This window comes from Phyllostomus discolor, chromosome 9, assembly GCF_004126475.2.
Source record: "Phyllostomus discolor isolate MPI-MPIP mPhyDis1 chromosome 9, mPhyDis1.pri.v3, whole genome shotgun sequence".
NCBI lineage: Eukaryota > Metazoa > Chordata > Mammalia > Chiroptera > Phyllostomidae > Phyllostomus > Phyllostomus discolor.
Genome location: NC_040911.2, coordinates 92,727,514 through 92,748,651, shown reverse-complemented (window position 1 = coordinate 92,748,651; position 21,138 = coordinate 92,727,514). Strand labels below are relative to the sequence as shown.

Sequence of the window (21,138 nt, the reverse complement as noted above, 5' to 3'; positions counted from 1 at the left end):
AAAAGTAACTCTTATGTTCACTCCCAGATCACAGGTGTTAGCCCACCCTGAACAAAACACCTTCCAAACACTAGCTGTGGACCCCTGCATGTGTGCACCGCACACGTGGAATAGTGAGGTTCTGTCTTTGTGTTTTGTGTCCAGCTGTAGTCTCCCCAACATGGTGTGAACACCTGTGGATGATACAGATGGATTTCCCCAACCACGGTGGTGTCTGCCTGTTACCCCACCACAGGCACATGGTGTAACTGATTTAACTACTTCCCGGCTCCCGGACATTCAGGTCATTCCCAACTCAAAACTTTTATAAGCACTTCTGCTATGAGCAGGCTGGTACATGTCTTCGCATGTCTCCAACCATTTCCTTAGGACACATTCCTAGAAATTGTTTTACTTGACTGTATTGAAATGGATTTTGCTCATCACGGGAATCGCTTCTTGGGAAAGCGGCATTGATTTATGACTCCGTCAGGCATAGAGGAGAGATCTCATTTCCCCAAATTGTCAACCGCCTGAATGCTAAGCTGATAAGTGAAAAATAATAGCTTGTTTTAACATGTTGTCCTTTATTGATAGTTTTGAGCAACTTTTCATGTTTATTAGACCTTTATTTTACCAATTACCTCTTCTTTAAGCGTATTTTTTTTTCTGCTGTGGCTTTACATGATTCTTATTATTACAAGAGCCCTTTGCCTATTAAGGATAATATATCACTATGTCGTTCAGTTGTAGTTAGTTTTAAACATATGTGTGTTCCTTATATTCTTTTTCTATAAAGACTTTTTAATTGTAATTTCAGTTTTTCTTCCTTGTTTTTAGCATTATCATAGTTTTGGGGAAGTGATATCAGACTATGAAATGAGTTGGTAGGTTTTCTAGCATTTTTATGGTTTCTTTTTTGCCTCTCATTCTTTAATCTTTCTAGAAGGTATTTCCATACAGTGGTGATATAGTCATCTGGCATGAATTTACTCTGAGGGCCGGGCAGGGGGATAGAGCCAGGCATGTTCATCGGGCTGAAAGAAGCGGGAGCCAGTTGGCCCGAGGCACCGAGGCTCCCACGTCATCACGGCCCGGGCGTGCAGGCGCTGGACACCGTGTGCAGCGTGCCGATCCCGGTGCCTGTGTGACACCCGGCTGTGCTGGTGGGGAATGCGGGTGTGGGCTGAAACCGATGGTCAGATCTCCAAACTGGACCTTGGCATGGACTCCAGAGCAGTGAGTGCATGAGCAAAGGGTGCGCAGATGCCCCTGCATGAGAATGTTCAGAACAGCCTTCTTCACAGTAGCCCCAAACTGGAAACAACGCAAATGGCCATCAGTAGGAGAACGGAGAAAGAAATTGTGGGATTTTATCGTATGCTACTTAGCAATAGACGAGGGTAAATTATTGGACACTCAGTAATGCGCATAATCTCAAAATCTGTATGTTAAACAAAACTAAGCACAAAAGGGGGCAATACCGTAACATTCCAGTCATATGACTTCCAAGAATAGGCAAGACTACTGGAATGCCAATAAAAGTCAGAATGGTTACCCACTGGGGTGTTATTACCCAGAACAGAGAACGAGGGTGCTTCTGGTGTGATGGCAATCCATGTTTTTTAAAATCAGTTTGGGTGGCACTTATGTGGATGCAGATGTACATAGAAATCTCATGAAGTTGCTCACTTAAGATCTTGTATTGTACTGAATAAATTATTATAACTCAAAAGAAAAAAATCTGGGCGGACAAACATGTAACCTCATTTTAGACACAAAGTGCTGCAGCCCAGAGAGTAAGGTGATTTGCTGTGACAGGGCTGCCTGATCCCAAGGCTGGAGCACCACTGGTGACAGCATCGTGATTTCCCCGAGTAGCTGTAGGATGGAGGGGCAGGCTTTGAGGGGAGAGGGTTGGGGGGGGGGACACAGCCAGTGTCAGCACCTCAATCATGAGGCTGCAGTGCCAGCAGAAATCTGGCGATGATAGGTGGGGGGAAACTGAGGCACGAATGCACGTCGGCACGAGCTGTAAGCACATGCAGATTGGAATCACAGGAACATCCTAGGAGCAGAGTCTGCCTGACCTTCCCGCTCCCACGGCCTGTGGAGCTTGGCAGAGGCAGCAGCACGATGAAGTGTGAAGACCAGCATCCTGACCTCACCCCCGGAGTCCATGAGAAGAAACATATGCAGGCAGGAAACAGGCAGAAGCGCGCACAGTTCCAGAGCTGCAGCCTGTGAGTGAGCGTCTAAATATAGGCTAGGGGAGTGGACACCTGGCTTCCCTGCTGTACACTGTGGGGTCCTTCGTGGCCGTTTTTGCATGCATGGCATGTGGACAGTGACACTAGGACAGCCTTGTAGAATCTAAATACCCACTGGTGACACTTGTACTCCCAAAGCAAAAAAAACCCAAAAAACAACAAAAAAAAAACAACCTCCCCTTCCTGCTGCCCACTGGGGCCCCAGCCCAGCCTCCAGCCCGCAGCCCAGCCCCTGTGCAGGGACCTGGGCTCACAGGCAGTAACTGAGGGCCTGTGCTTCCCTCTCGAGTTTTCAGGAGGAGGCCGGCACCTCTTCACAGAACTTGCTAAAGAAACTAGCACACGGATGCAAGAGCGGTTCATCTCGAAGGTTATATTTCCGAGGGAGAAAAAGCAATTGTTGTAGCCCTTAAATGAAGGCACAGGCAGACCTCATTTAGAAGTGATTGCTGCATCCTGGGGACCAGCAGCATTTGCTGCCAGCTACAGGTTAACCACAGGGTACTTGTGCCAATTTGGAAGCCTCCTAGACCTTGGGCTGCCCAGGAGGAAATTGCCCACAATCGTGAAGACTCGTTATGAAAACAAGCTGCGGAGGGGTGGGGCAGCGTGCCTAGGTTCTTCCATGGAGGAAGAAGCCGCAAAGGAGGCTTTCCCTAAAGCCACTGGGATCCCAGTTAGACACCTAGAAATGCTCCTGGGGGGGGTGTCCCAGATGTGAGTACTCCAGTCCCTGCCCTGTGGAAGCTCAGAGTCTACTGGGAGACACAGCATGTCCTCAATTGCTCATGAGGAGAGTCCGATTGAGGTGCATGTACTGTGATATACATGCGTCCTGGGGTTCCAGGTACGTGCAATAGGCATGCTCAGTGGGTTGGCAAAGGGAGTTAAATGAAGGGCTATCTGTCAAGATGAAAGCAGAGATTCTCAACGGGGAGCAGTTTCACCTCTCAAGAGAGCCTCCCAATGTCTGGAGATGTTTTTGGTCACAACTTGGGAAAGGTGCCACTGTCATCTAGTGAATAAAGACCAGGCATGCTGTGAAATACCCAGCAATGTACAAGGCATCCCCCACACCAAGGTATCCTTCGGCCCAAATGCCGATGGAACTGGGGTCGAGAAGTCCCACTATAGGAGACAGTGGTAACTGTCCAAACCCCGAAGAAGCAGGGAGAGAATGATCACTCCATCCTCTCCTTCATCCTGTCTCCACTCTCCTGCTCTCCTCTCCTACTGGCTGAACTCAGTGAGAACCTAGAGGGTCAGTCTGTAGAAATTAAGTTCCCTAACACTGGTTGTTGATGCCAACATCTATGATTAAGGCAAGAGGGCCAACATTATAAGGTAAGGGGGCAGGACCCAACCCTTAGCTCCAGGTGAGCTCTGGTCCTTCTCAGATAGGAGGGGGGGTTCTCAGCATCCCTGGGCTGTCCTCCGTTTTTGCCTTTGCTTCTGCCGATGCTCTTTTAATGTTTACTTTCAGAATGAGAACAGGCCTTGTGGGCAGGAGCTTTCTCTGGATTTGGGGAAGAGAGAGCGCAGGATGGTGGGAGAGAGAGAGAGCTCCAACACGCTGCTGAATGTCTCATGCGGATTTTCTTTCAGTTCAAAAACTTCTCACCTCCCACCCGGCTTGGATGAGAAAGTAAGAATGAAGGAGCCGCAACATTTTTCTAGCACAATGCTCTTTAAAAATGGAATTGCTGTGTGAAGCAATGCCTGATATTTCAGTCAACAGGCTAAGTACAATTGCATTACGGTTTTTTCAGCTTTGACATTTCTTTGTATTTAGAATCGCAGGGATGTTTAGAGTCCAAGTTGTTCTCTCCTCGGCACCCAGTTTCTTTAACTCAAGGGTCAAAGTACGTCGGTGGAAGGGAAGGTAATGTCAGGCCACGCCCCCAGCCTCTTGGCATCATTCCGTTCTCCTGGTTCCGTCCTGCCGTCCCTTAACTATGGGTGCATGCCTTTTGGAAACCTATTAAGTGAATGTATTTAAAAAAAGAAAAAGGAAGATTGACATGGGGACAAGGAAACACAGGTTCGTTGCTCAACTAGTGGGCGCCAGGCCCATGGCTAAGCGCTTACGCGAGTTATTTCTGTCGCCAGAATCAGAAGCTTCCTCCAGACACCCGCGCTTCCCTGTCCCTGTGGCCCGTGGGGTCAAAAAAAGAAAGGTGGTCAAGACAACATCCAAGGTGGCTTGCAGAGTCTCAGGGGACTTACAGAGCTTGGAATCCTGCACCCATCATAAAGCAGGCAATGTGGCATTAAACACGTGGTCCTCCTCAAAAGGCAGCATTTTGCAAAGGTTTTGTATAGATTAAGTTCTCTTTCCTACTACAGAAACTTCCCCAACCCCGCTGCCTTTCCCCAGCCAGCTACCTCTGCATCAGCCACAGACTGACACTGAAGAATGCTTTGAGGTGGAGGGACCCGTCAGACTGTAGGTGGTGACGTGAAGTCATAATTCCCAAGGAGAGTCACTCCCATCAAGTAATGAGAAGGGTGGCAAAACCCGTGAGGGTGAGGTGGGTTCCACAGTCCCCACTGGGGACTCACTGACTGTGTTAGTCCTCGCTGCCTGCACTTGACCTTCTTCCTAAGAGCAATGGGATGGATCCCAGGCCCCTCCTCTGTGCCATGGGAGCCTACGTCCCTCTTCATGGGTTTGGCAAACACCAACAGAGACCGTTTTCAGTTCAAGTCAGGATTCACTTCACTGAAAGGATAGCGTATCTGTAATTGCTGAATGTGTTGGCTGTGGGCAAGGTCTCGTGGGTCAGTTGAAGGCCTGTTCCAGCCTTTGTGGGTGCCTTGTGCTGGGTGTCCCTAGCTCTGAGCTGGTCCCTGGGGTTCATCCAGGTGGAGGAAAGGAGGTGAGGCCGACCTTTCTAGTCCTTTGTTACAGCAGCTCAGCAGCTTTCTTTGCATGACTTCTTTTTTAAAACCATTTTATCCAGCTAAAAATTACTGCTGAAAATAAACCCTCCCGTGCCCTGGCCATTGATGGTCTGGATCCACTGGCTCTTCCAATCACAGCAGCTGAGTGAGATTGGCTAATGGTGTGACCTCTGGCGGCAGGGTTGTCTGGGACTGGCTGCCCGAGGCTGGCTGTGTTATGAGAGGCGGGGCCATGCATTGGCGGAGGGTGGAGGCTCTGGGGAATAGTGCTTCCCTACCGCCTCCATCGCTGTGGTTTCTCCCTGTGATCTGTCGGACTGTTGCTTCTTGCAGAGGGCCCGTTTCAGAGCAAAGGATAAGGGCTATTGTTTTTTGTTTTGGGGTTTTTTGTTGTTGTTGTTTTGTGGGTTTTTTTTTTGCTGCATTCCAGATGAAACAGTTCTGAGGATTTGTGGCTATTTGTTTGGAGAGCAGGGCTGACTACTTGTTCATTGCTATATACCTTGGGTCTAGCATCATAGCTGATACATAGTGGGAACTCCGTATACAGTGGGATAGATGAATGAATCGATGAATGAGTTCTGGGGAGAATACTCCATGCGAGTCTCCAAAGACCACACAGCTTTTCCATGGTGGAGGCGAACTTCCAACCCTGACTTCCCTGTCTGTCACACCTGGTTGCCACCTCTGTTCTCAGGATGCTTGTCTCTCCCAACTGGGAAGAGGTTCGGCAGAGCGGATGTGCAGGGGAGAGAGCACACATTCATTGTCACGTGACTTGTGGTGGTCTCAGATCCTGGCGGAGGTAGATCTATGTGAATGAAGACGCACCGTAATGTGGTTTCTACATGCACATTCAGTGTAGCCTCTAGCTGGGCATCAGCAGCCTTTCCCTGCCACCAAGTTAGGGACGAACTGATTACACAATAATTAATGTTCATGCAGCTTCTTTAAACTAATCACAATGGACAGTACATTTGGTAGCCAGCAGTCACCAGTCTGCATCTTTATAGAAACCTATGTAGTGAGCGGGCTCCATGCAGCCTACAGGTTCTGGGGTGAGAGATCTTTGGTTCTAACCTTTCTCTTCTACCCCGTGAGACCATCTGAGTGTTCCTTTGTACCTCACAGCTTCAGTTCCTTCTTCTACATCGGGGGTGTCACACTCATTTCCACCAGGGTCACATCAGCCTCATGGTTGCCTTCGAAGGGCTGAATGTCATTTTAGGACCATATAAATGTAACCGTTCCTTAATAGTTAAACAGGAGCTCGGTGCTGCCGCTGGGTAGAAACAAGGTGCTGGTTCAGGTAAAACAAGGTGGAGGGCTGGATTTGACCTGCGGGCCTTGTGTTTGCCACCTGTGTTCTACATAATAGGAATAACAAACTAACAGATATCATTGTAATGAGGCTTAAATAATCAAATGTATACAAATTCTAGCAGTGCAGTGATATTCCTAGACTTAGAAAAGCGGGGTTTATACCATCCACATTCACTTCCTGCGTGATTTTATGGAAATTACTAAGCTCTGAGCCTTAGCTTTCTCTCAGTAAATGGGAGGTGACGATACTTATTCACTCTCCATTCCCGTCTCCTAGGCTATTGCGAGATTGCAGGGAGGTGGAAATGAGGAGGAGGAGGTGGCAGAACTCAGCTGCAGATGCGGTGACACCTGCCTTCCATGGTCAGAGAGGCCCACGTGCCTCACGTGACGTGAGGCTGGTCTGACGGCTGGAGGCCTGTTGCTTCAGGGTCCCACGGGAAGGGAAAGGACGTGCAGCTGTGTGGGATGGAGACGCTCTGTGACAGCGTGACCTCCGTGATCGGAGCTAGGCAGGTCCCTCCCTGAGAGGACAGTGTGAACACACCAGGAGAGAAGGGTTTCCAACACGGTCTTCACCACGTGCTAGATGTGTGACCTCAGAGGGCGATACCATTCCTCCGAGCCTGAGTTTTACCCTCTTTTCTCTTCTGGTTTTGCTTCAGTAGCACCTTTTCAAAAGTTTTTCTTTTATTGTTGTTGTTAATATCGATTTTATTATGGTAACAAAATATCATTGACTTTTACAACTAATATTTTTTTTTCCTTGCTCACATTCTGTATCAACGTGACCTGCTGGAGGCTGTGGCTCTGCTGTGCCCGTTTTCTCATTCTGGGACCCAGGTGGGAGGCCAGCTCTGGCCTGGGACACTAGGTTTTTACAGCAGAAGTTAAAAAGAAGGAACTGAGCTAAGCACACAAGTGCATGCAAAGTTTCCTGTTGGGTGTGGGGTGTGTTACATCTGCTCACTTTTCAGTGGACAAAGCAAGTCACATGACGTGCCTCATGTCTTGGGTCAGAGATGCATCTCCACCAGCAGGGAAGGAGTACAGGTCACAGGGCAGGAGCAGGATATAATCACCTTGTGGGGTGTGGGGCAGGAAGTAATAGATTCTGTGCAGTAATACAACGTACCTCCACCTGCCTTCCTGACTACCCCATTTAAAGTTGCAGTTGTCCCCAACACCAGCATGCTTACCCTGATCTGTTTTATTTTTATGCTTTATTAAGCTCTATCATCATATATAATTTAGGTAGTTTTGTAACTGTCCGTCTGTCTGTGTCTGACCACTCTAGAACGTCAGCTCCCTAAGGGCATGAGTTTGTATCTGTTTCCCAGAGTGCATCCTCAGAGTCTGGGACAGCCACACAAATACTTTGAACTGATTAGTTACTCAGTCTGTTGTGGGAAGACGACAACGGATGACTGTAGCGAGTCCTCTCTTTCAGGCCTCTGTCCCCAGGTGCTCTACGGCAGGTCACACCTGAGGGCTTGTCTGCCACTCAGCCCCCGCTGTCTTGTTTGCTGACAAGCCCTCACCTCTCTGCAGGTGGAACATCAGGATGGGCAACGGGACGGACAGGAAGTGCCGCTTTCCCGAGCACGTGCTCCAAAAGCAGATGTCCAAGACAGAACAGCAGGCTTTTTTTCTTTTTCTGGGGGGGAAAGGGGAAGGCCTATTTCCAGAAATCTAAAAATAATAATAATACTCCTCCAGCTACCCTCACCTTTTAACATAAAAAGCTTCCATGTTCTATTTCTTGGCTCTTAATGTATCTTTAATTTTGTTCTTTTCATTGACAATTGTGTGCAAATTTGACCAGTTTAAGTCCAACAAGCATCCAATTGAAGCTAAAAATGTACCGCTTTCGACGCTGCTTAATGATTCTCATCATTGCCTGGGGTTGAGGGAACTGTACTTCTCATCACAAATAAAAATGCTTCCATAATTTCATTCCAGTTTTTTCTTTCCACAGACTAATAATGAATGATAGCATCGAAAAGAGATTTGACGTAATCATTTATTGCCAATCTATTTCCCGCTTCCCTACTAAGTGGTGGTCACCGTAGTAAGCCACTGGGACCCAGCAGTGAGCGCTGAGAACAGTCTCCTTGTCCTTTTGTGGACCTTGCAAGCCCTTTGGAGTGATAGTTGCATCAATAACATTGTACAAAGGAGTGATGCAGCCAGCACTTAACTGGTGGATGGCGAATGCCATTATGGAATAGTTCTCGCAGTCTCTTTTTTTTCATGTATTAATGCACAAAGCTTAAGTTTTGCAGAGAAAAGGTTTCTGAAGGATGTCCCTGAAGAGTATTCCAGAGGGAGAATTGTTCAAAGTTGAACACGTAAAACTCAAGGACCTTCGGTGTGTAATTATGAATTCTCCCCTGTTCTTCCAAGAGCTTTTTATGTCTAAAAACGCTACATGTCTTTTCTTACCCTAAAGTGACCCCAGAATCAAAGACTACCCAGGCCTGCTTTTTCTACCACTTTCCGGGGCTCTTGATGGCATTTTCTTCTCTGTTGCCCCAGCTGGAAATCTTGACATTTTCCGAAATTCTGCCCTCCATTTGCCCCACAGCAATACAGTTACTCAGGCCCGTTAGTTCCACCCAAAATACCTCCTGTACCCACAGCTTCCCCTCCAGCCCACAGCCACTGTGCTTTGTGGAAAGAACTGAGCTCCGTCCTGGAATATTGCAGTGACCTTCCTGCGTGAGATGCCAGCCCAGCCTGCGGGAAGATGCCTTCCAGGCCGGTTTGCAAAACTCTGATCTGGCCCCTTCGCTCTGCTTCACATCCTGAGAGCCAGAGAGGGAGTGAGGAGGGAGGGAACAATTAGAAGTGTGTAGAAAAGTCAAAGTCAAAGTCAAAGTGTGTGACAGACAACCAAACAGTGTTCGGAAGGGGAGAGAGAGAGAGAGAGCAAGTCAGGTCCCAGGAGAGAAGGAGAAAGGGTGTGAGAGAAAGACCCTGTGAGTGCAGGAGCGAAAGCAAACTGCCTGTGAGGAAGCGAAAGTAAGAGACAGAAAAGGCGCACGTGGGAGAGAGGATGGGGAAAGAAAAGTCAAGCGTAAGAGAGAGAGGTAGTAGGGGAGAGAAGATAAATTGGGCAGAGAGGCCAAGAAGGTGTTTGGGGATGAGAGAGAAACAAAAATTGAGGGGAGGGAGAGAGGAAAGTAAAAGGGAGTGGGGGAGGGAAAGCTGGAGAAATCACAGCCAGAGAGACGAGAAAGAGTGAGGCAAAGTGAGCACAAAGGAGAGAAAACGGGAGGCTGGCTGGGGTCACATCCCAGCACACGGGTACCTGAGAGCCCTTCCCAGCCTTTCTGGCCAAGGGAGCAGGTCTCCTTTTCAGCTTAACCTGGTTCGTTTCCAGGTTTCTCTTGTCCTGGAAACGGGAGGCCTGACCCTCACGGCGTCACAAAGAAGCAAGGTGTGTGAGCTCTGGGAGTTAAGGAATATGGAGGCTCTTGGCAGGTCCAATGTAAGCCTCCGCAGCTTACGATTTGGGGACAGAGGTGAGGGGCATTATTAGAGGTGCATGATTCTAGGGAGCTTTTCCACCATCGGGACCCCAGTTCCTCTGTAGGAAAATGCAGGTTGTTGGAAGGTACCAAGATGGGTCATCCTAGCGGGAAACTGGGAGAAGGGCACAACCAAACCACCTTTGACTTCCAACCCACCTTTCCTAAGCCAGAGACACTGTTAGGTTCTCATTCACCCCTGCCCCGACGGAGCTTCACATGCCTGTGGACTTGATGGTCGAGGTCCAGGCATGAGTACAGGAGACCCTGGCATGCGCAGAAGTGCTCTATGTTCACATGAACAGCTTGCCTTTCTACAGGTGATTTTACTTTGGTTTTTCTTCTCTTGTTGTTGATTGGCTTCAGACTGAAGGTGGGATGTGAGGAAAAGTCATCCTTTAGGGACAAGAGCAAGTGTAAATGTCAAGCGAGAAGTGCAATATTTAAACGTGTGCCACAGAACGAAACCTCGTTAAACTGGGCTTACCAATGAATGTCCAAATAGAACGAATTACGTAAATCTAATGCACAGTTGTTGTTGTTGTTGTTGTTGTTGTTAAGAAAAATGTTGTTTGGTGTTTCAGGCTTGTCAGCCCTCGAGAATATGTTTTCATTAAAAAAAAAAAGAACTGGCTTGCCCTGGCCAGGTGGTTCAGTTGGTTGGAGTGTCGTCTCCTACACCAAAAGGCTGCAGGTTCGATCTCTGGCCAGGGCACACTCCTAGGTGTGGGTTTGACCCCCTGTCCGGGTACAGAGGCAACTGATTGATCTCTCTGTCTCTTTCTCTCTCATCAATAAACACATCCTTGGGTGAAGATGAACACAATCATAATAAACAATTTAAAAAATAAAAAAGGGCTGGATTGAATAAAAAAGTGTGTGGTCTTACCCGTGGGGGTTTCTAGTAAGTAGAACAGAACGGCTGTCTGTGACTTGTCGTTGGCTCGTGCATGGTAATGTTCAGTCAATTTCAGATTGTTTTCAGGTCAGGAGTTTTTCCAGTACTTCGGTTTCTCCCTTTGGCAAACACTTTCTGAGGACCTACTACTGCCCGGCAGCTGAGTGCTGGGCATAGGGGAAATGGGAATGATTAGTATACACAGTCCCTGCTTGTGTGTGTGTGTGTGCGTGCATGCCAGTGAGAGATTCTGAAATATCACTGGAGTGTTCCGAAAGTCCTTACATGTGCTTCAACTGTCTCCAAAAGCCAGGGATGGTCCCTACATTCTGGAGTTTAGGTCTGTCTTCTGGTTTGTTGAAGCCATGGCAGGGAGAGACACCTTACCTGAGACATGCCCAGCTGTTCCGTGCATTCCCAGACTCCCCCTGAAATCTCCTGGCCCCTCCCTCGGTCTGCATGGGCCACCGCCCCTTCCACCCCTCCCCACTGTCAGCCCCTTGCTCTTACTTTAGACACAGCTGCTCACACACGTTACTCGCCCACTCTCAACACTTCCGACCCGTCTTTTATCTTCTGTAGCCAGAATATAGTTTCCTCTTGGTCTATCAAAGTGAGGCATTTTCTATGGAACCTTGGGAAAGGTTTAAAGAAGCAAAACTAATTAGCAATTCTACCATTCAGGGTTATTTATATGTCTTATATATATATTTTTAACAATATATATATCTCCCTCCAAAACTGCGGTCAGAGTGTGTAATGTTATCAGTACACTATTTTAATAGTTAAAGTAGATCAAAATAGTGCTTTATATTGTGACTATTCTTCCGAAGTATCATATTTAATAGTGAGTGCAATAGTATTCTTTTTTTATGGACAAGCCTATAATTGGCCTAATTAATTCCCAAATATTTTTTATGATTTCCCAACATTTTTACTACTGTTGAATATATGATCAAAGGCATCTGTCTTACAGCATTAATTTATTACTTAGAATAAAGTCCAAAAAACTGAATGATTGAGTAAAATTATTTGGAATCCAGTTAGCACTGGGTTTTATCTTTTTTCTCAGCTTGGCCAATAAGACCAATATGGATCTTTTGTTTATAGTTTTTCTTTCCTAGTTAACAGTCATGAGGCACGTAGGCCAGCCATTTGAATGCACACAATCTGTTTATGTCCTCTTCCCGTTTTTAAAAACTTCCTTGACTGTCTTTTATTTATTGATTTGTAGAGATCTTTACCCATAAAATATAAACATGTTGTGTCCTATGGTGTAAATATTATTTCTGCTTTTCATTTTCCTTTTACTGCATTTTAGACATGCAGAGGCATTGAATCCTAGTGTTTATCACTAAATATTCTAATTACAAAAGTAAATACATATTCAAGCCAGAAAATTTAGAAACAAAAAGAAATGCAGAAAGGCAGAAAAACCAACCAGAGCTAAGCAATGTCGTCTTTATAGTCAATATTTTTCGTGTTATGCAAATATGGTATTATACTGTACATACGTTTCTGTAGCTTTATGTGCATATTTCATAAGGATAGCGAATATTCTGTTACGGTAATTTTTATAACTGAATAGGATATTCTACATAGGTCTCCATTTCACAAACACAACAGTCCACTAATTGGCCAGCACTGTGCTTGCTCCTGGGGGTACAGCTGAGAGCAAAATCCGCACATCCTCTGTGGTCCGGGCGGGGGGCACGGAAGAGCTGGGTGGGCGCTGCAAGGAAGAATTACAGACTGAGAAGCAGGCACGTGAAAGGCCAACGAACGTCATCTTGGGAGTCGTGGAAAGCTATGAAGATGTATTAGTCAGTGTTCTGCAGAGAAACATAACCAACAGTAGTTATAGAGACAGTTACAGATACAGACATAGAAAGAGATAGAGATGACAGATGTAGCTATACGCAGATAGAGAGACAGAGCTGAAGAAGACGTAGAGATTGATAAATAGCAAGGGTTGCAGTCAGCAGGTTGGAACGAAGAAAGTAGGAAGATCCACAGGTGTGAGACCCAGGAAGAGCTGAGGTTTCAGCTCCAGCCCAAAAGCAGGATAAAAACAATGTTCCACCTTGAATCCAGGCAGGCAGGTGGGATTCCTTTTGCTTGGAGCAGGATCAGCCTCTTTGTTCTCAACTGGTCGGATAAGGCCCACCCACACTTTGCGGAGGGTGATCTGCTTTACACAGACTGTCAATCTAGATGTTACTCTCACCCCAGACAACCTCACAGACACACCCAGTGTGTGATGTTCCTAGAATATTTTAAGCAGAGAAGTGACAGGACAAGACTTGAAAAACCCCCTCTGGCTGTCGGGGGGCAACACAGACTGGCAAAGAGGAGCAGAGCCGAGGTGGGAGGCCGGTGAAGGGGCTTGTGCAGAGGCAGCAGGTGGTTTTCATTGAGCTCTAGGATGCGGATGAACACGTGCTTGATGAGCCCAGAGACTTTTAGGACTTGGTAGTTGGTTACCTGACACAGGTGAATTGCAAGACACAATCAGAGGTGGCCTCTGGGGTTTGTGCCTTAAGAAACTGAGAGCTTGAAGGTGGTCAGGGCCGAGGTGGAAGCACCAGACATGTAGAATCTGGGGAGAAGAGCTGGGGAGTGTGTTTTCGGGACCTGTGCCTGGGGGACACCCATGTGGATGTGGCAAACAGGCAATGAGGCTGTACAGGGGGAACGCACAGGAGAGGTCTGGCCTAGAGACGTTCCCTCCCAGCGGCCATGGCTTTGTATTAGTGACCACTTTTCTCTGAGTCACCCACTAACCTTGACCTTGACCTGGATGATCTCATTTATCCCCTACAACAAGCCTGGGAGGTAGGCATAGTTATTGCTCCATTTAATGGGTAAAGACACTGAGGCACAGAGATTCAGCCATTGTGGAAGCCCACAGTAACTGTAGAGGGATTCTTGAATCCAGGTGAGCCTGTCCCCTGTGTCCTTGCATGGGTCATTGTGCTTCCTGGCTCCTCTCACTGGCACAGAATAACTGGACGCAGTGGCCTCAAACATTAACGGGTGACGTTGTCTCCTGGAGGGCTTGTTAAAATACAGATTTGGAGGCTCAACCCCAGAGTTTCTGACTCAGTAGATCTGAAGTGGGACCCAAGAATTTGCATTTCTAACAAATTCCCAGGTGATGCTGATGATGCTGGTCCAGGAGCCTCACTTTCAGAAGCACTGGTATACAGAAAGGAGAGGAAAAGGCTTAAGGAATGCCAACATTAGTGAGAAGTTAGAGGAGAAATCACAAGGAAAGGGTGATTGGCTTGGGAATTAGAGTGTTTCAGGAGAGAAGGGGCCAGGTATGTAGAATGTGGCTGGGGTGACAGGTGAGCTGAGTACCAACGAGTGAACCGTGAATTTACTGACAGGGGCCACTGGTGGCTTGTTGAGTTCATTAGAATTTAGGGATTAAGTACAGATTGGTAGGGGTGGGGGACAGAATGGGATGTGGTGACAAAGTGGAAATACACTGGAGGAACTTTAGGGGGAAGAAATTTGAGCTAGCCTGTCATTGAATTTTTAGCTCCAATTTCCATGATTATACCATTTTAGAGAGCATTATTATACATGCACCAATGCAGACGCATATGATTCTTTCAGATAAATTCCTAGAAATAGAGTTTCTGGGTGAAAAATGATGCACGTTTTTGAGGCTTTAACTGTAGCTATAGACAATAGAGGGGCAATCTGACCTCTAAAGCCGACTGCACTGCTAGGCAAGGGAGGTCTTTGTTCCCCGCCCCTCACCAATACCTGGCGTTATTTTGCATTTTAATCCAAAACAATATCATATATCAAAAATATTATTTTTTTAACTGAAGTGTCTGGCATCAAGGTGAGCAGAGGCTGTTGTTCCTTTTTTAAAAAATATTTAAAAATACCCCTGGCTGGTGTAGCTCAGTGGATTGAGCACAGGCTGTGAACCAAAGTGTCACAGGTTCGATTCCCAGTCAGGGTACATACCTGGGTTGCAGGCCATGACCCCCAGCAACCACACATTGATGTTTCTCTCTCGCTCTCTATCTCCCTCCCTTCCCTCTCTAAAAACAAATAAATTTCCATGATTATAAAATATTTTTAAAAATATTTAAAAATATATTTTATTGATTATGGTATTACAGTTATCCTATTTCCCCCCCTTTATTCCCCTCCACCCTGCACACCCCCTCCCACCTGCATTCCCCCCTCTTTAGTTCATGTCCATGGGTCATACATGTAAGTTCTTTAGCTTCTACATTTCCTATACTATTCTTAACCTCCCCCTGTCTATTTTCTACCTACCATCTATGCTACTGATTCTCTATCTTTTCCCTCTCTTCTCTCTCCCATTCCCCTGCTGACAACCCTCCATGCGATCCCCATTTCTGTGATTCTGTTCCTGTTCTAGTTGTTTGCTAAGTTTGTTTTTGTTTTCATTTTAGGTTCAGTTGTTAATAGCTGTGAGTTTCTTGTTATTTTACTGTTCATATTTTTATCTTCTTTTTCTTAGATAAACCCTTTTAACATTTCATATAATAAGGTTTGGTGATGATGAACTCCTTTAGCTTGACCTTATCTGGGAAGCACTTTATCTGCCCTTCCATTCTAAATGATAGTTTTGCTGGATAGAGTAATCTCGGATGTAGGTCCTTGTCTTTCATGACTTGGAATACTTCTTTCCAACCCCTTCTTGACTGCAAGTTTCTTTTGAGAAATCAGCTGACAGTCTGATGGGAACTCCTTTGCAGGTAACAGTCTCCTTTTCTCTTGCTGCTTTTAAGATTCTCTCCTCTTTAATCTTGGCTAATGTAATTATGATGTGCCTTGGTGTGTTCCTCCTTGAGTCCAACTTCTTTGGGACTCTCTGAGCTTCCTGGACTTCCTGGAAGTCTAGTTCCTTTGCCAGACTGGGAAAGTTCCCCTTCGTTATTTTTTCAAATAAGTTTTAATTTCTTGCTCTTCCTCTTCTCCTTCTGATGCCCCTATGATTTGGATGTTAAAACATTTAGAGTTGTCCTGGAGGTTCCTAAGCCTCTCCTCGTTATTTTGAATTCTTGTTTCTTCATTCTGTTCTGGTTCAATGTTTCTTCCTTCCTTCTGGTCCACTCCATTGATCTGAGTTCTGGTTTCCTTTCCCTTTACTGTTGGTTCCCTGTATATTTTCCTTTATTTCACTTTCCATAGCCTTTACTTCTTCCTCTATTTTGTGACCATACTCAACCAATTCTGTGAGCATCCTGATTACCAGTGTTTTGAACTGTAATCTGATAGGTTGGCTATCTCTTCATCACTTAGTTGTAATTTTTGTGGAGCTTTGATTTGTTCTTTCATTTGGGTCATTTTTTTTTGTCTCGGCACTCCTGTTACATTGTAAGGGGCAGAGCCTTAGGTGTTCACCAGGGTGAAGCAACCCATGTCACTGCGTTGTGATGCTGTATGTGGGGCCGGGGTCTGAGAGGGAACAATGGCACTTGCTCCACTCTCCACCAGATTTCAGTCACTTCCCCCACTTCCCACAAGCAAATTGGGCCCTTCTGGTGCTGATTCCTGCGTGGGTGGGTTGGTCTCTCCATAGAACTCTCCTGTGAGGCTGGAAGTTTCTCCTGCTGCTGCCACAACCCCCACAGGTGTTTTCAATCAGAGGTTTGAGGCTTTATTTCCCCTCCCTGGGACCCTGGGTTGTGGGGTCTGTCTCACTCCCTAGTTGTTCCTCCTAGTTTATCTGCATGCAAATGTGGGACCACCTGGTCTGCCAGCCACCGCCTTGCCTGTCCTGGTCCTCCAGCCACTGCCTTGCCTGCGAGTCCTTTCCATCTCACTACTTGCGTCTGCTCCTTCTACTGGTCTGGATGAATGTTTCTTCTTTAACTCCTTGCTTGTCAAACTTCCATACAGTTCAATTTTCTACAAGTTCTGGTTGCTTCTTATTTTTAAATTTGTTTTGTCCTTCTTTTGGTTGTGTGAGGTGGCATAGTGTATCTACCTATACCTCCATCTTGGTTGGAAGTCCAATGCAGTTTTTTTCAAAGGGCAAAAAAATCGGAACAGTTTACCACATGGTTGTTGGCAATGCAAAATGTTTGTCAGTTTCTTATAAAGTTACCCAGGAGAAATGAAAACAACCTGGATATCCATCAGTACGTAAATGAATAAACAAATTGTGGTATTGAGGCAGGATAGTAAACTAGGAGAATTCCTTGGCTGCCATTGTCCCTTTTCTAAACCCTTTCCCCACAGAGCTGGCAAGCTAGTAAAAATATTATTGTTTTCATTTTTAATTCTTTGATACTTGAGGTAGAACAGTTTTTCATGTTTGGTGGCTACTTGCATTTCTTTCAAGTTACAAATTCAACTTCATCACACACATGTCTTTGGGAGCATTCACACTTTTCTTATTTATAAGAACACTTTATGTATTAACAGCATTAATCTTGGTTGGTTCTGTGTATGGCAAGTATTTTCACATTTGGGTATGTCCTTTTGAATGTGCTAATGGTTTTTGATAATGAGAAAATATTACCTTTATGTGATTAAATTTATCCATTGTTAATGGTTTTATCTTTGCAAGCTTCCTGCACAAATTTCATAAATACTTATGTAAATTGTGATGCCTTTTTTTGTTTGCTTTTGCATTACACTGAGAATTTTATTCCATCTGGCATTTATTTGGGGGCACGTTTGGATATTTTCATATATTTAACCAATTATGCCAATAGTATTGAATAATGCAGCATTATTCTGCCGCTTTGAAATGCCACCTTTAGATTTGAATTTTTATCTCTATTTGTGTTTGCTTCCAGAAGTTCTGTTCTGCTTTATATATGCTTCTTCTGTAGCTGCAGCTGTCACTCATCCCCATCAGGGTTAAGGAGGTATTGTTCTCCTACATCTGGTCTCTAGGGTGTCTGGAATTTCTCAAGAAGCTGGTTTGGAACTTATCATTCTTTTCTTTTATTATTTCATCATGGCCTCATCTCTATCAGCAATCCAGCAAAAAACCTTGGTGCCCTTATACTACTGCAGGCCACCCTGTGTTTATTTCCTTAATCATTTCCGTGAGGCACAGAGACGCTACCAAAAAGAACATTAGAAAAGAGTTACACACAGCAGTGCTAGAGTGATAGGCTCACACCGATATATGAGGAGATGCCCCTCATGAACAGGTGGCAATGAAGGTCTGAGACCGGTCAGGTCACCCAGGAATGGCATGCTGCCAAGTGATAGAAGAGGATTAAGAAGAACAGGACCTGGGGAAACCCAATGAGCCCTTATTAGAAGGGCCAGAAAAACAGAAAGGACTCAAAGATATGGGTCTAGTAGTCAGACCAGTGTTCACCTAAGAAAGCCAAGGTAAGAGAGGGTTCCTCGAAGGCAGGCCTAAGCAGCCAGATCTCCAGTCACCAAGAAAGGCAATGGAAACTTTCCTCGGAGAGTTCCAGGAGCAGACTGTAGGTCCACGTCGGAGAGGGCCAGTGCATCACGTGCCCTCGGAGACATTCAAAGTTCTGCATGTGACAGATGCGGAGCACATCCAAAGTTGGGCTATTATACCAGACGAGCATTGACTAACACATTTTGCATGAGGGGAAAATGCACTTAGTCAAACAAACAAACAAAAATCTCTGTTTAGCCATCCATTTCAAATTTTTATAGAAAATTGTGTAGGCAGCATCAATTATGCTTGGGCAAATTTAGACTAATTAATGGGTTGACTAAGATAATTATTGAAATTTGTCTGTGGATGAAAGGAGGAAAGATGAACCATTTAAATTGCTTTTTGTGTGTGCCTGATGACTATTTCTAAAAGAATGAGCCCGCTGGGAAGTGTATGAAATGGGCGTGGCCCAGCTCTTTGCTCGGCATGATGATGGAGTAACAAGGCAGATGTTTTAATCAACACACCAAGGCTAATGCCTTAAAATGTCTAATATGCATAAATACATATAACATACACCTTATACAGAGAGATGTGTAATTTACTGGGGGTCAGCAATGTGCGAGAATTCCTCCAGGTGTTTTATGAATGTGATTACCTTTCATCCATGCAAAATAACCCCATGAAGAAAGTGTCGCCATCCCCAATTTGCAAACAAGGCTCCTGAAATATGGAGACATGTTGGGTAGGCTACCAACTCGCCCAGCAAGGGAGGAAGGGAGTCCCATTCAGCACTCCCACCCGGGAGCACTGTCTCTTCGAAGAAGCCGCCCAGGCGGCTAAGTCACTTGCTGCACGGAGGAGGCCACTGCTCACACCAGACTCGGCCTCTCTGAGAAAAGCCTTCAAAACCAAGAGTTTGACTTCAGCGCTGTGTCATTCTTATTTCCTTCCAGGCACACCAACTGTCTGAAAACTTATTTTCTGGCTTTTCTTTTTTCATTCCACTGACATAAGCTTGGGCCGTTTCTTAAAACTTGATCTGCCTGCAACAGATGAAGCTCGATTCCGTGCGAAAGCAGCTCCAGGTGCTGAGGTGGCCCCTGGGAGCCCGTCTGAGGTTGTGTCTAGACAGGAGGGTCTTGGCTTTCGAGCAGGGACACCTGGGTCTGCCATTTCCTGGCTGTGTGGCTGGGGACAGGCCATCTGCTCTTCTGATTTAGCTGATAGAAACCCAACTCAGAAAACTTTAGCCAAAACAATAACCTTATGGCTCACCTAGTGAGAAGTGTTAGGGGTTGTGATGTGTCTGATGTCTCTCATTTTTCTCCCTCTGCCTTCTGCCCTTCCCATTCTCACCTACGTCCTTGCATTTTTCTCTTTATCTTTTTAAAAAAATATTTTATTTTTAGAGAGAGGGGAAGGGAGGGAGAAAGAGAGGGAGAGAAACATCAGTGTGTGGTTGCTTCTCGCAAGTTCCCTACTGGGAACTTGGCCCACAACCCAGACACGTCCCCTGACTGGGAATTGAACCAGCGACATTTTGGTTTGCAGGCCGGCGCTCAATCCACTGAGCCACACCAGCCAGGGCTTTTCTCTTTATCTTCATTTCTCAGGGAACTCTCTTCAAGGATTTGGGAGGGTGGTCAGGAGATACCTCCAGTCTTTCATGACGGACTCTTACTGCCCTTGCTGAGGCCACACGCTGACTCCTGTGTCAGGCAAGTCAGGTAGGTGATTAGAAGCCCAGCAGGAACACACAGAGGAGAGTTATGATTCACAGAAGCTAGGGGCATACCAAAGACAACACAATAGGTGATTATTTACTATGGAACCATCATTTCATCATCTGCACAATGGGCTTGAGATTGATCCTGTAAGCTTGGTTGTCAGTATGCAGGATAATCAGTGGGGAGGGCCTGTCACACAGCAATTACTCTGTAGATGGCTCGTGTGATTTTTGAAGTTTGAGCCAGCACACGGTACCCCCCCAAATTGCAAAGTCTCAAAACATTCACAGTTCATGCCCATTTTTGAATCTGAAGCATTCTGGTCCTTGTTTCAGCTCTTTTGGCTAAGTCAAACATTATTCATTTACTCGGTGATCAAAATGCATCCTCGAGACAGAAATGAAGAGGGTGTGTCTCTGCCCTTGAGCACATCTAAACCTAGAACTAGTTTTTCCCGTGGTGTTGAGGCAGCTGAGGTACGTCTGACCAGTGGGCGAGAAGGCAGAGAGGGTCACGGCTGGCTGTTGCAAATCCTGCGTCAAATCCTGCGTCACATCCTGCGTCACATCCGCTACAACCTCACCCTCCCATTCCGCTGCTCTGGTGAGGAGCTGTTATTAAGGAAAATATCTTTCCACAGGCTTCTAGGCAGGTGACTAAGTGGGTGCCCCTTCTAACAGGTAGTTTTACAATGTTAGTTCAGTATTTGTAGAGGTAAGACGAAACTGACTTCCCTTTTGACCTCTGGTGCAGGTATTGAGCTAATGATATGCCTTCGTTTATGACATCTGATCACATTGGCCCGCAAAAGTCCGCTCTCTTAATTTCATTTATGCAGTCACTCTCCTACCTCCCTGTTCTCCTCTTCCATTTCCCTCCCCACCCCCACTGTCTTTGGAATGCATTTAATTTGCATTCTTTTGTGTCCTGGGAAAAGGCACTCTATTATTCTGAGTATCTTAAATTGACATAAGTGAATCATATATAACTCATTATTTTTCACTGTTTTTTTTTTTCCATTCAGCACCATCTTTTTCTAAGTGGCCATCTGGGTTAGTATATACCGTATGCATTTCCACCATTATTTCTAAGACTTGCATTATATTCTACACTTCTCTTATCT

At 45.8% G+C, this 21,138-nt stretch overlaps 1 protein-coding gene across 11 annotated transcripts in view; it reads left to right on the top strand.

Annotated features, from left to right (window-relative positions):
- PTPRT (protein tyrosine phosphatase receptor type T) overlaps positions 1-21,138 on the top strand; it is a 944,823-nt gene that overhangs the window by 527,501 nt on the left and 396,184 nt on the right. The gene's annotated exons all lie outside the window — the stretch shown is intronic.